Source organism: Hemitrygon akajei, chromosome 8 (genome assembly GCF_048418815.1).
Source record: "Hemitrygon akajei chromosome 8, sHemAka1.3, whole genome shotgun sequence".
Lineage (NCBI taxonomy): Eukaryota > Metazoa > Chordata > Chondrichthyes > Myliobatiformes > Dasyatidae > Hemitrygon > Hemitrygon akajei.
Genome location: NC_133131.1, coordinates 75335300 through 75348720, shown reverse-complemented (window position 1 = coordinate 75348720; position 13421 = coordinate 75335300). Strand labels below are relative to the sequence as shown.

Sequence of the window (13421 nt, the reverse complement as noted above, 5' to 3'; positions counted from 1 at the left end):
AATATTAAACTCTTACAGATTCTGAAAAAAGGAGGACGAGAAAAAAATAAAACCGCCAAACGATGTCTGAACCAAGAAAAAATGTAAATTGAACTTTCAATGATTCAACTGAAAACGACTCTCAGCTAAAGATTGTAATCAACATTTTGACTAATAGGATTCCGAGCAGGGTAGGCCAGGATACAGAACAAGACAACCACCCGCCCAGTCTCCATCCCATGGCCCCTTATAAACACCTGCAGCCGAATTGGCCACAGGTGTGCCTCCTTGATCCAAGCTGATCTTAACAGGCTCAAAGGGGCCGGGAGGGACAGCTGCAAGACCCGGAGTCCGGAGCACTCGGACCGGATCGAGACCCGGAACGCGGATTCTGGACCAAACCAGACCCTGACACCAGCATGGTTTGATGAAAGGAACATCCTGCCTGACAAATCTTTGAGGAAGTTGCCAGCAGTGTAGACAAAGGAGATGCAGAGGACATGGTGCACTTGGATTTTCAGAAGGCCTTTGACAAGGTACCGCACCTGAGGCTGCTTAGCAAGGTAAGAGCCCATGGAATTACAGGGAAGTTACTTACATGAGTGGAGCATTGGCTGGTTGGCAGAAAACAGAGAGTGAGAATGAAGGGATCCTATACTGGCTGGCTGCCGGTTACCAGTGGAGGTCCACAGATGTCGGTGTTGGGACTGCTGCTTTTTACCATGTATGTCAATGATTTGGATTATGGTATTAATGGATTTGAGGCTAAATTTGCAGATGATACAAAGATAGGCGGTGGAGCAGATAGTGTTGAGTAAACAGCGAGCCTGTAGAGAGACTTGGATAGTTTAGGGGAATGGGCAAAGAAGTTATAAATGAAATACAATGTGGAAAGTATATGGCCATGCACTTTGGTGGAAGAAATAAATGGGCACACTATTATTTAGATGTGGAGAGTATTCAAACTGCAAAGATGCAAAGGGAATTGGGAGTCCTTGTGCAAGGTACCCGAAAGGTTAACCTCCAGGTTGAGTCAGTTGTGAAGAAAATGAATGCAATGTTGGCATTGATTTCTAGAGGTATAGAGTGTAAGTTCAGGGATGTGATGTTGACACTCTATAGGGCATTTGTGAGACCATACTTGGAGTATTGTGTGCAGTTTTGGGCTCCTTATTTTAGAAAGGATATACTGACATTGGAGATGCTTCAGAGAAGATTCACAAGCATGATTCCAGGAATGAAAGGGTTACCATATGAAGAAAGTCTGACAGCTCTTGGGCTGTATTCTCTGCATTTCAGGTGAATGAGGGGGGAATCTCATTGCATCATTCCAAATTTTAAAAGGCCTAAACAGATTAGATATGGCAAAGTTATTTCCCATGGTTGGGGAGTCTAGGGCAAGAGGGCGTGACTTCAGCATGGAAGGACATCCATTTACAACTGAAATATGGAGAAATTGCTTTAGTCAGAGGATGGTAAATCTGTAGAATTTTTTTTGCCACAAGTGGCTGTGGAGGCCAAGTCATTGGTTGTATATAAAGGAGAGATAAGTAGGTTCTTGATTGGCCAGGGCATTAAAGGATATGGGGTAAAGGCAGGGGAGTAGGAATGATTGGAAGAATTGGATCATTCCATGATAGATTGGTGGAACAGACTCATTGGGCCGAATAGCCTACTTCTGCTCCTATATCTTATGGTCTTATAGACAATGGAAAATGAGTTTGTGAATACAGGACTTCTCTGCCAATTGACAAAACCTCGAGCAAAATAAAAGTACAAATGTAATGTGAATTCACTGGGTGCAGCAGACACTGCTTGTGATCCAGTCACACAAATAATGGGAGTGCGCTCAGCCAAGTTATCTGTATTCCCTATCCATATGAATTTTCTGAGAAGAATTTAGGACCCACACATCTGCTAAAGGAAGGGGTGAACTGGCCTCTCTTGGAATTAGCGTGGAAATCCAACTTTCTCCAACAAGTGTGCTGTTCAGTAGTAGGATCATATCCCACAAAAAGATGTAGCACTGCCAGAGATAAACACAAGATTGCTTTTTCTGTCTCTGTATAAATTAGTCATAATTAGAATACTTCATAGGCAAACACCTAATCCTGCAAGATCTCCATCTTCTGATATTTGATGTAATTTGTTTCAGAGTATGTGCAGTAGAATTTCTTGTAGTGATCACTGAAGTGTTCAGATAAGTTGCGGAGGATCTCCTGTACATGACACAGGCCAAGGAAACACAGCTCGTGGCACTCAGAGATACAAATAGTCAACAATGGCCCTTTGACCCTTTCTAGAACATCTGTCTGTACGTTGGGAAAGTCTTCAGCAAGAAGGAAGAAAAGTTTCATGGTTGCCATGTCAACAACGGGCTTTCCTTGAGAAAACCATCAAGCATGTTCAGAATAGCAAACACTTTATCTTCAGTTCGGTGCTTATAGAAAACTAGGAATGTCAGCACTTCACTCTGACCTCAGTGATCCAAGTCTTTCATTCTAAAGAAAAAAGGAGAGTGGCTTCATTCCACTTTCTATTCTTCCCACAATTCCGAATGTTATTGGCACCTTAAAACCAGTCTCTTCAGGTTGATGCAGCTTGTCAGCTGTGGCAACTCCTCGAGGAGAGAGAACCTCTGATCTCTTTCTTTCTTCGTTATCAATCTTTTCATTAGTTAAATAAAAAATTATATTTGTATATATAAACAAGAGGACAAAATTCTCAAAAATTTATATCCATAACAATTCAAATAGAAGGAAAAATACAAATGATCACATTCATACATAAATTAATATAATAGTATACAATAAAAAGAGATAATTGATTCTCCTGTTATCCATAACAAGAAGAAAAAAGATAAAAGAAACATTTATAATTGAAATATACATCGAAAAGAAAAACTCAAAACACAAAAAAAGAGAAGAAGAAAAAAAAACTGGGCAGTTCATCTTGAGAGAAAAAAGCAGGAAAAAGGAAAAACTTTGTGATCAGATCCAAGATCCAAAACTCAAAAAAGGTAACTGGAAGGGCTATAAATCAGAGCCTATGAAAATAATGAGTAAATTGTCAACAAATTTCCTCAAATTTAAAGGATGTATCCAATGTCCGACTTCTTTTCTCTAAACTTAAACAGGACATAATATCTATATTAGATGCGTACACAAAGACCAGTGCCATCTTTTCACCACATAACAAACCAGTAACAATTAAGTATCTTCCAACTGAATCAGTAACAATATTAAAATGTACGAAAGAAACTTTAAAATTAATAAAAATAGACACTCCTCTATCTTTTGATATTGACAAAGTGTGATACTAAGAGCCCTTCCAAAATTTAAAAAACGGTTTTCATCTTCCCTACAGATGTGGATCTCCTGCGTAAAAATAATATTTGCTTGAAATGTTTTCAATTTTTTAAAAATCTTTCTACGCTTAATAGTTTGATTCAAGCCGTTCAGATTCCAAGATATTATATTAATTTTATTAACATCGATACTGAGACTTTAATTTAGGGATTTATAAAATAAATTAGTGCACTGAAATAAACCAAACCCGCAGGGAAGAACAAATTATAGATTTGATCAGAAAGAAAAAAAATGATTGACAGGAAACTCTCTCAGAACTACCCAGTTGAAGAAACCTAAACGAATAGCCCCACCCCTCTCTCCCCAAAGCCAGAAAACAAACCATCCAATAGGCAAATGGTATGCTAATCTAAACACCCTAAACCCCTGTCTCCAAACGACAGACTCCATTAAAAAAAAGTTATATATTGGCACCACTGAGTAAAGACACAACATCAAATACAAAGAGAACAAAAAATCAAAAAAATCCAGATAGTATAGTATTATGTCTAACAGAGATTAAAACATAGTCAACAACGGCCACCTTAAGTTTGTTTAACAAAAATTAAACATATAATCAAAACAGAAATATCTAACGAAATAGTATGATACAACTAATATTAAACTCTTACAGATTCTGAAAAAAGGAGGACGAGAAAAAAATAAAACCGCCAAACGATGTCTGAACCAAGAAAAAATGTAAATTGAACTTTCAATGATTCAACTGAAAACGACTCTCAGCTAAAGATTGTAATCAACATTTTGACTAATAGATTTTAGCACGTAATTAACAGCGGCCATCTTCAATTCATTTAATAAAAATGATCATATATTCAGAAAAGATAGATTCAAGCAAATAAAATGTTACTCATATTAAATTCATACAAATCTTAAAGAAAGAAAAAAATGTACAAAAGTCTAAATGATGGCTATACAGACCTAGTGCATAGATTAAAATTTCAACAGATCAGCTACCAACGACTGTCAGCTAAGGATTAAAAATTAGAGTTGCTTGCAAGACAGCAGTGTTGGAGTAGCTTAGACAACAGCTTTAAACTCGTTGAGAAACTCCCACGCCTCCGCAGGAGATATGAATTGACTTGGATGAGTGTTAGGTGGAAAAATTATCAAGCAGGCAGGATATCTCAGCGATGGGCGAAGATTTTTCTTATACAATTCTGCCATCACAAGCTGATAATTAATTCTTTCTGCATACACCTCAGGGACAAAATCTTCAACTTTACGAAATTCTACACCATTATAAGTTAGTTTCCCCCACCTCCAGGCATCTCAAAGAATTGCTTGTTTAGTAGCAAAATAGTGTTAATATAGAATCACCGCGCAGGGTTTCATCTCCACCGATGGCTTGGAACGAGAAATTCGGTGCGCGTTGTCTATTAACAGAGAGGTTTCGAGTATCTCACTAAAAAGTGAGTGTAACGTAGTTGTAAAAAAACTTTAATGGCTCACCAGTTTCCAAATTTTCAGGCAACCCAAGTATGCGTAAATCCATCCTTCAGCTTCTGCTTTCGAGAGCAATCGTTTTCTTCTTAATTCTTGATAATTCAGAAGAAACTTCAGCAATTCTCTTTTCCATGGTAGAGAACTTTAATTCCTGCTCTTTAATCACTTGGTGTAGTGCCTCCTGTTGCTTTCTGATTTTATTACTATCCATTTTAAGCATTTGATATTGAGATTCCAAATTCCTCAAAGATTCCTGGATGGCAGAGACAGTTAATTCAAGCTTTTCATTAGCTTTCATCAGTTTATAAATTTTAGTGTCCACCATTCCAATTTTAGTGTTAGTATCTTGCATCAAAGAAAACACTCTTTCAGGAGAGAAGGCTTCTTCTGTCTCCATCGTAAGTTCAGTTTTTTTCAGTTTCAGAAATAATTTTGCCACATCTGAATACCTTTCCAGATCGAGTTCCAGCATCTGAACTAAATTGTCAATCCTTCACTAGAAGTAATGAATCTTCAAAGTTTAAACAAAAGTAGCAGTGGAAGAAGGATTGTAAGAGGTTGGAGCAGAGCCGACAAGCTTCTTACTCCATGAGTTACCGAGAAGAGACTCCCTCTGATCTCAAATTGCCTCTGCCTTGTGGCTACACCCACTCATGGGGAAGGCTTTGGAAATAAACCCAGAGGGAAAAAGCCAAAGCTGGAGTCCCAAGGCAGACCTACCATGAGTTCAGCACTGACTGGCAACTCCTTCAACACCACTGGTGCCAAACTGTATCGCTCTCTGCTGTTCCTGTTCCATGTGTTACGTACCCGTGACACGTGACGGTGGTACCCTTGTCACGTGACTGGGGTTGAAGTTATACTGGACATGAGGTAATGGTTTTGTGATGGTAGAGTGATGTCATTTTCCCGCCAGTAGAGGTCATGTGACAGGTTTTTCTACATGGTATAAAAGGAAGACCCACCCTGTCAGGTGGGGCAGTTCGTGGCTAGATTTGCCGAGATGACTTCATGTTACTGTGTGATTTAATGTGATGACGCAGTTTAGTTAAAAATGAAGTTTTATAGAATGCCTAAAGTTTAAAAGGTCAGAGCCAACGGTTTCTTTGCTAGTGGAGAGTGAAGAGAAGTTTGGAAAATGGAGATCGAGGAAAATCGATTTTCGATGGATTGACTTCGACCTTGTGTGATCCTCATTCGGAAGGATTTCGTTTACTATTCTCACGATAGTCTCCGCTGGAAAAAGCGGGAGATTGAGAATATTGTGGAAGGAAGGTCAGTCAATTTAAGTTGTTATATTTAATAAAATTCGACGTGGGAGTTCGACGCTGGGAATCGAAGGACATCGACGTGAAAGAGAATTTACATCGCTTTAAAAAGTCTCTCCTTTTAAAAGTACCGTGAGCTTTTGAACTGTCGGCATATCGCTTTAAAGAACTGAGTTCTTTTCAATACCGCTTTAAAGACTGTTTGGGACTGCAACGCTATTAAGGACTGTTTGAGCAGCTGAGCTCGGATCATTGTTTGGGTTTGTTTACTTTTGAAGGGGGTTTGTTATCGGTGTTTAATAAACGTGTTATTTGTTATATAAACCCTTCGTCTAACTCATCTATAATTATTGTTGCCTGAATACGTAACATTAATATGGGGGCTACGTCCGGAATTGAATTGTTTGAATTTAATAAGCTTTTTGAATTTTGAATCGGTGTTTTGGTAACGGGGATTGCTCGATTCTTTTTGTTTGTTTGGCTTGTGAGTGGTATTCGGCAACGATGAATATTGATGAGTTTCTGGATTCGCCAGTCGCGGATTTGTTAGTGAAGGCGAAAAAAACTGAAGTCTCTGAAATTGCGAATCGGTTGCATCTTAAAGGGATTTTGCCAACTACATCAAAAGCTGTAATACAGAGAAAAATCGCGTCTCACTATGTGGCTTCGGGTGTTTTTGAAGAATCGATTTTAGAATTGTTTCCAATAAGTAATCTGGAGATGCAGTTGCAAATTGAACAAATGATGTTAGAAAGGTGTAAATTGGAAGCTGAGCAAAAGCAAAGAGATTTTGAATATGCAATGGCGAAATTAAGGTCTGTAGAACAGTCTGCTGATTCTAAAAAACCGTTTGTTGCTAGCCAAGAAATTAAATTGGTCCCTCCATTTAGTGAAACAGAAGTGGAAAGATATTTTCAACATTTTGAAACTATTGCTCGGATGTCAGAGTGGCCGAAAGATAAATGGTCAGTGTTATTACAGAGTGTAATCAAAGGCAAGGCACGACACGTTTACACAGCTTTAACTGCTGCGCAAGCATTAGATTATGATATTGTGAAAGAAAATATTCTCAAATCGTATGAATTGGTCCCAGAAGCGTACAGGGAAAGATTCAGGAGTTTGAAAAAGTCTGTGGAAAAGACTTATGTGGAATTTGCCTATGATAAAGCTATGTGTTTTGAGAGATGGGTTTCTTCTAAAAATGTAAATGAGGACTATGATACATTGAGAGAGCTGATTTTGATGGAGGAATTTAAAAGAAGCATTCCTGTTGAAGTAAGGACCTACTTAAATGAGAGGGATACTGATAAATTGCAGGACTGTGCTAGATTAGCTGATGAGTATGTTTTAATCCATAAGAATAAATTTCCTCAGGGTAGAATTTTTAAGAGGAAAAATAATATGGAGACTCAAGGTAAATCAGAAATTAAATTAGAGGTTAATGAGAGAGGTAAGGAGGAAGGAAAACCTGTGAAGGAAAAACAGTTTGGTCTTATTTGTAACTATTGTAAGAAGCCTGGCCATGTAATAGCTAACTGTTTCAAATTGAAAAAGAAAGAGAAGGAAGCAGTTCCGGATGCTTGTGTGCAACATACTAAAGCACCTGTAAAGTTATAGGGTTTGGTAAACACAAATGAGGATTTGTTAGAGTCTGACCAAGTTAGAAAGGGATATGATCATTTTATAACTGAAGGGTTTGTATCCTTGAAAGAAGGATCTACTCTGGTGCCAATAAAAATTCTTAGGGATACTGGAGCTTCTCAATCACTGATGTTAGATAGTGTGTTGAAGTTTAATGAAGAGAGTGATACTGGTGAGGTAAATTACATAAGAGGTGTTGGAAGTGATTTTATGCCTGTACATTTACATGAAGTAAATTTAAAGTCAGGGTTAGTTACAGGATTTGTTAAAGTAGGACTACAGCATAGCTTACCTGTGAAGGGTATTTCTTTATTGTTAGGTAATGACTTGGCAGGTGGACAAGTTTTTCCTGAAGTGCATTTGACAATGGAGTCAGAGGAACCAGAGGTGAATTCTAACACAGATTTTTCTTGTGTTGTGACTAGAGCTATGGCTAAAAAAATTGATGTGCAGAATGAGGTTGTTACTCATGACTGTTCAACTCAGGATTTGAGTTTTGAGGATGTGTCAGAGACTTTCTTACCTTCGTTGTTTGAACAAGATTCTGGGAGTAAGTCTGACTATGAAGATTTATCTCTGTCTCGGAAGGAGATGATAGCAGAGCAGAATAGAGATCCTGAGATTATAAAATTAAGGGAACAAGCTTTACTAGGTAGTGAAATTGAGAAGGTGTCAGTAGGATATTACTTGGAAAAAGGAGTGTTGATGAGGAAGTGGAGGTCGCCTACAATTCCTGCAAGTGAGGAATGGAATGTTGTTTACCAGGTGGTTGTTCCTAAAGTTTATCGGAATGAGATTTTGACTTTAGCTCATAGTGTGCCTTTAGGTGGACATCAAGGGGTAAGGAAAACTGTGGACAAGATTTTAAAACATTTTTACTGGCCTGGTTTAAGAAAAGATGTGGCGATGTTTTGTAAGACGTGCCATACTTGTCAAATTGTGGGTAAACCAAATCAGGTTACACCAGTAGCTCCATTACAACCTATTCCAGCATTCGGTGAACCGTTTTCTAAAGTTATTGTAGATTGTGTTGGTCCATTACCAAAGACAAAAACTGGTTATCAGTATTTGTTGACTATCATGTGTACTTCGTCTAGGTTTCCAGAGGCAGTACCACTTAGGAATATAAAAGCTAAAACTGTGACGAAGGCTCTTATAAAATTCTTTACTTATTTTGGATTGCCTAAGGAAATACAAACTGATCAAGGTAGTAATTTTATGTCTGGATTGTTTCAACAGATAGTTTATAAATTGGGAGCTAAGCAAATTACTTCGTCTGCGTACCATCCAGAATCGCAAGGTGCCTTGGAGAGGTTTCATTCTACTCTCAAGAATATGATTAGGACATATTGTGTGGAGAATGAAAGTGACTGGGATGAGAGTATAAACTTACTTTTATTTGCAGTAAGGGAATCGGTACAGGAATCTTTAGGTTTTAGTCCATTTGAACTTGTGTTTGGACATAGAGTTAGAGGACCTTTAGCTTTATTGAAGGAACAATGGATTAGTAAGGAAGTGCATACTAATTTGTTGGATTATGTTTTGAAATTTAAGGACAGGTTACATAGAGCTTGTAGTTTAGCCAAGGAAAATTTAAAGTTGGCTCAGGAGAAAATGAAAACTTGGTATGATAAGGAAGCTAGGATGAGGATGTTTAAGCCTGGAGATAAGGTGTTGGTTCTTTTCCCAGTGCAGACAAATCCTTTACAAGCTAGATTTCATGGACCTTATGAAATTGTGTCTAGAGTTAATGATGTGGATTATGTAATAAAAACTCCAGATCGTAGAAGGTCAACACAACTTTGCCACATAAATATGATTAAACCATATTTTGAGAAACAATCTGATACTGTGACTGTTGTGGTTAGTGAGAATGAGTTGGATTTAACTGGGAACATGATAGATGATTCATCTGACTTTCATTCTAAATCTAACATTGTTTCTGTTAGGTTACCTAATTCGACTATTTTGGAAAATATGGATGAGAAATTAGCACATTTACAGCTAGAGCAGAAACAACAGATGAAGGAATTGATTTTTAAGTATAAGGATTTGTTTCCAGATGTTCCGAGAAGGACTACTATAGCTTCACATGATGTAGATGTTGGAGATGCCAAACCTATTAAACAACATCCATATAGGATGAACATGGAAAAATGTGAACTTGCTGAGAAAGAAATTGAATACATGTTAGAGAATGATATTATTAGACATTCTAACTCGAATTGGAGTTCGCCATGTGTTATGGTGCCAAAACCTGATGGTAGTATTAGGTTTTGTACTGACTATAGGAAGGTGAATGCTGTAACGAAAACAGATGCATGTCCAATTCCTAGAGTAGATGATTGTGTAGATAAAGTTGGGAAAGCAAAGTTCCTTACAAAGATTGATTTATTGAAAGGGTATTGGTGTGTTCCATTAACGGACAGAGGTAGAGAGATTTCTGCATTTGTAACTCCATCTGGGTTATATGAGTATAATGTTCTTCCATTTGGGATGAAGAATGCCCCAGGTACTTTTCAGAGGATGATTAATTCTGTGATTCAGGGTTTGAAAGATACTGATGCTTATATTGATGATTTAGTGACAGGAAATCATACTTGGGAAGCACACATAATTGCGGTGGAGAAATTGTTTGAAAAGCTTTCAAAAGCTAACTTGACTATTAATTTAGCCAAGAGTGAATTTGGACATGCCACTGTGACTTACCTTGGTTATGTTGTAGGTCAAGGTAAGGTAGCTCCTGTTCAGGCAAAAGTTCAGGCAATTTTAGAGATTCCCACTCCGACGGGGAAAAAAACTCTCAGAAGGTTTTTGGGAATGGTAGGATATTATCGAAAATTTTGTAAGAATTTTGCTAATGTTGCCCTTCCATTAACTAACCTTCTGCAGAAGAATGTGAAGTTTGTGTGGACAGTGTTTTGTCAGGAAGCATTTGAAAAATTGAAAACAATGATATGTGAACAACCTGTGCTTAAGGCACCTGACTTTGGAAAACCTTTTTCATTAGCTGTAGATGCTAGTGATGAAGCTGCGGGAGCAGTATTGATGCAAAGGAATGAGGGTGATGAGGTTGATCATCCGGTAGCATACTTTTCTAAGAAATTTAATCAACAAAGAAACTATTCAACAATAGAGAAAGAATTGTTATCTCTTGTTTTAGCTTTAGAATATTTTGAGGTATATGTTGGTGCAACTCAAAAACCACTTATTGTTTACACTGATCATAATCCGTTAGTTTTTCTGAGTAAGATGAAAAACAAAAACAGAAGATTGTTAAATTGGAGTTTGATGTTACAAGAGTACAATATTGTGATAACTCATATTAAAGGTAAAGATAATGTGGTTGCTGATTGTCTATCTCGATGTTGAATGTACAATGTTTTTTTTGGAGTGGTTTTTTTTATTGTAACACTCCTACTGTATTATATATTGTGTATGTTATATAATTTATACATTTGTTTTTTTCTTGTAAGTAATTGTTAAAATTTTTGTTCTTGTCAGACCAAAAATGTTTTTTTTTGGAGGGAGGTGTTACGTACCCGTGACACGTGACGGTGGTACCCTTGTCACGTGACTGGGGTTGAAGTTATACTGGACATGAGGTAATGGTTTTGTGATGGTGGAGTGATGTCATTTTCCCGTCAGTAGAGGTCATGTGACAGGTTTTTTCTACATGGTATAAAAGGAAGACCCACCCTGTCAGGTGGGGCAGTTCGTGGCTAGATTTGCCAAGATGATTTCATGTTACTGTGTGATTTAATGTGATGACGCAGTTTAGTTAAAAATGAAGTTTTATAGAATGCCTAAAGTTTAAAAGGTCAGAGCCAACGGTTTCTTTGCTAGTGGAGAGTGAAGAGAAGTTTGGAAAATGGAGATCGAGGAAAATCGATTTTCGATGGATTGACTTCGACCTTGTGTGATCCTCATTCGGAAGGATTTCGTTTACTATTCTCACGATAGTCTCCGCTGGAAAAAGCGGGAGATTGAGAATATTGTGGAAGGAAGGTCAGTCACTTTAAGTTGTTATATTTAATAAAATTCAACGTGGGAGTTCGACGCTGGGAATCGAAGGACATCGACGTGGAAGAGAATTTACATCGCTTTAAAAAGTCTCTCCTTTTAAAAGTACCGTGAGCTTTTGAACTGTCGGCATATCGCTTTAAAGAACTGAGTTCTTTTCAATACCGCTTTAAAGACTGTTTGGGACTGCAATGCTATTAAGGACTGTTTGAGCAGCTGAGCTCGGATCATTGTTTGGGTTTGTTTATTTTGAAGGGGGTTTGTTATCGGTGTTTAATAAACGTGTTATTTGTTATATAAACCCTTCGTCTAACTCATCTATAATTATTGTTGCCTGAATACGTAACACATGGACAACACCTTGATCTCCCTTTCGCACTGTCCTGGCATGTAATATCATGCAGAGAGCTGGGACACAATATCCATGGTTAACTCTCCCAAACCCCGATCAACAGAGGGCCCCAATCCCAAGAAACTACCCCATCTGGTCAAAAGTCGTTTCCACTCTTTACCAGGAAAGGGTACTATTTCATTACTAATGAATAACTATCCTGAATCACTACCATTTGACAGCAAAATATATTGTTTGATGGGGCATAATGAGTCAAATTAAGGAAAGGTCAATATTGATGATGAAGCAGAAATTAACCTCACAAAACTGAATTAAATAGTGAGAAGTGTTCAGAGAAACCATTTGTTGGAGTACACGATCTATACATACAATTACAGACTGATTTCTGTACATGTAACGAAGCGACCCTGACTAAAGAGAGCTTAAAACTAACCATTATCATTCTGTGCCGTGTCGTATGACGCGGGTGATCATGGTCTTCCCATGACCATGATTATTCTTAGCAAATTCGTCTACAGAAGTGGTTTGCCATTGCCGTCTTCTAGGTAGCGCCTTTACAAGACGGGTGACCCCAGCAATTAAGAATCTATATGAACAGTATGTGAAACAAGCTTTTCACTCTACCCTGATAGATGTGACAATAATAAATCAGTACTTTCTTGACTCAAGTTAATAAAACTACCTGACATTCTGCAGTGGAAGCAACTGAGAAACAAGAAGAAATGGCTATAAATGTTATTTGTGGAAAATTCCAGAAGACACAGGCTCCACATTGCAATTTTAAAAATAAGAGCCCCTGGAAATACTTACAATCTACCAAGGATTGGCCAAAAGAAAATCTTAAAGTGGACTGATAATATTTTCAATACATAATTCCCTTAAGCTCTCTGAAATTTAAAAGGAACATGTATAGCGTCTGCCATATAGATCAGTGTGATCTAGCAGACTGCCAGAAAACAGCTGGGGGCCGAATTGTCTTCTACTCCCTCACGTTAATATAGTAGCTATAAAACTTGGCACAAATCAAGAATCATATTTCTAACCACTGTTGAGTAACCATAGAACTGCTCATAGGTAAACCTGGGACCCCCACCACCCAGGTCACGCTCTCGTCTCACTGCCGCCATCAGGGAGGAGGTACAGAAGCCTCAGGACTCACACCACCAGGCTCAGAAACAGTTATTAACCCTCAACCATCAGGCTCTTGAACCAGAGGGGATAACTTCTCTTGCCCCATCACTGAAATGTTCCCACAACCTATGACCTCACTCTCAAGGACTCTTCGTGTCTTGTTCTCGATATTTATAGCATATTTATGTTTGTATTTGCACAATTTGTCTTTTGCGC

At 38.0% G+C, this 13421-nt stretch overlaps 1 protein-coding gene and 1 pseudogene across 1 annotated transcript in view; one reads left to right on the top strand and one right to left on the bottom strand.

Moving 5' to 3' along the window:
- LOC140731504 (AP-4 complex subunit beta-1-like) overlaps positions 1-2479 on the bottom strand; it is a 97641-nt pseudogene extending 95162 nt beyond the window's left edge.
- LOC140732511 (AP-4 complex subunit beta-1-like) overlaps positions 1-13421 on the top strand; it is an 870212-nt gene that overhangs the window by 242494 nt on the left and 614297 nt on the right.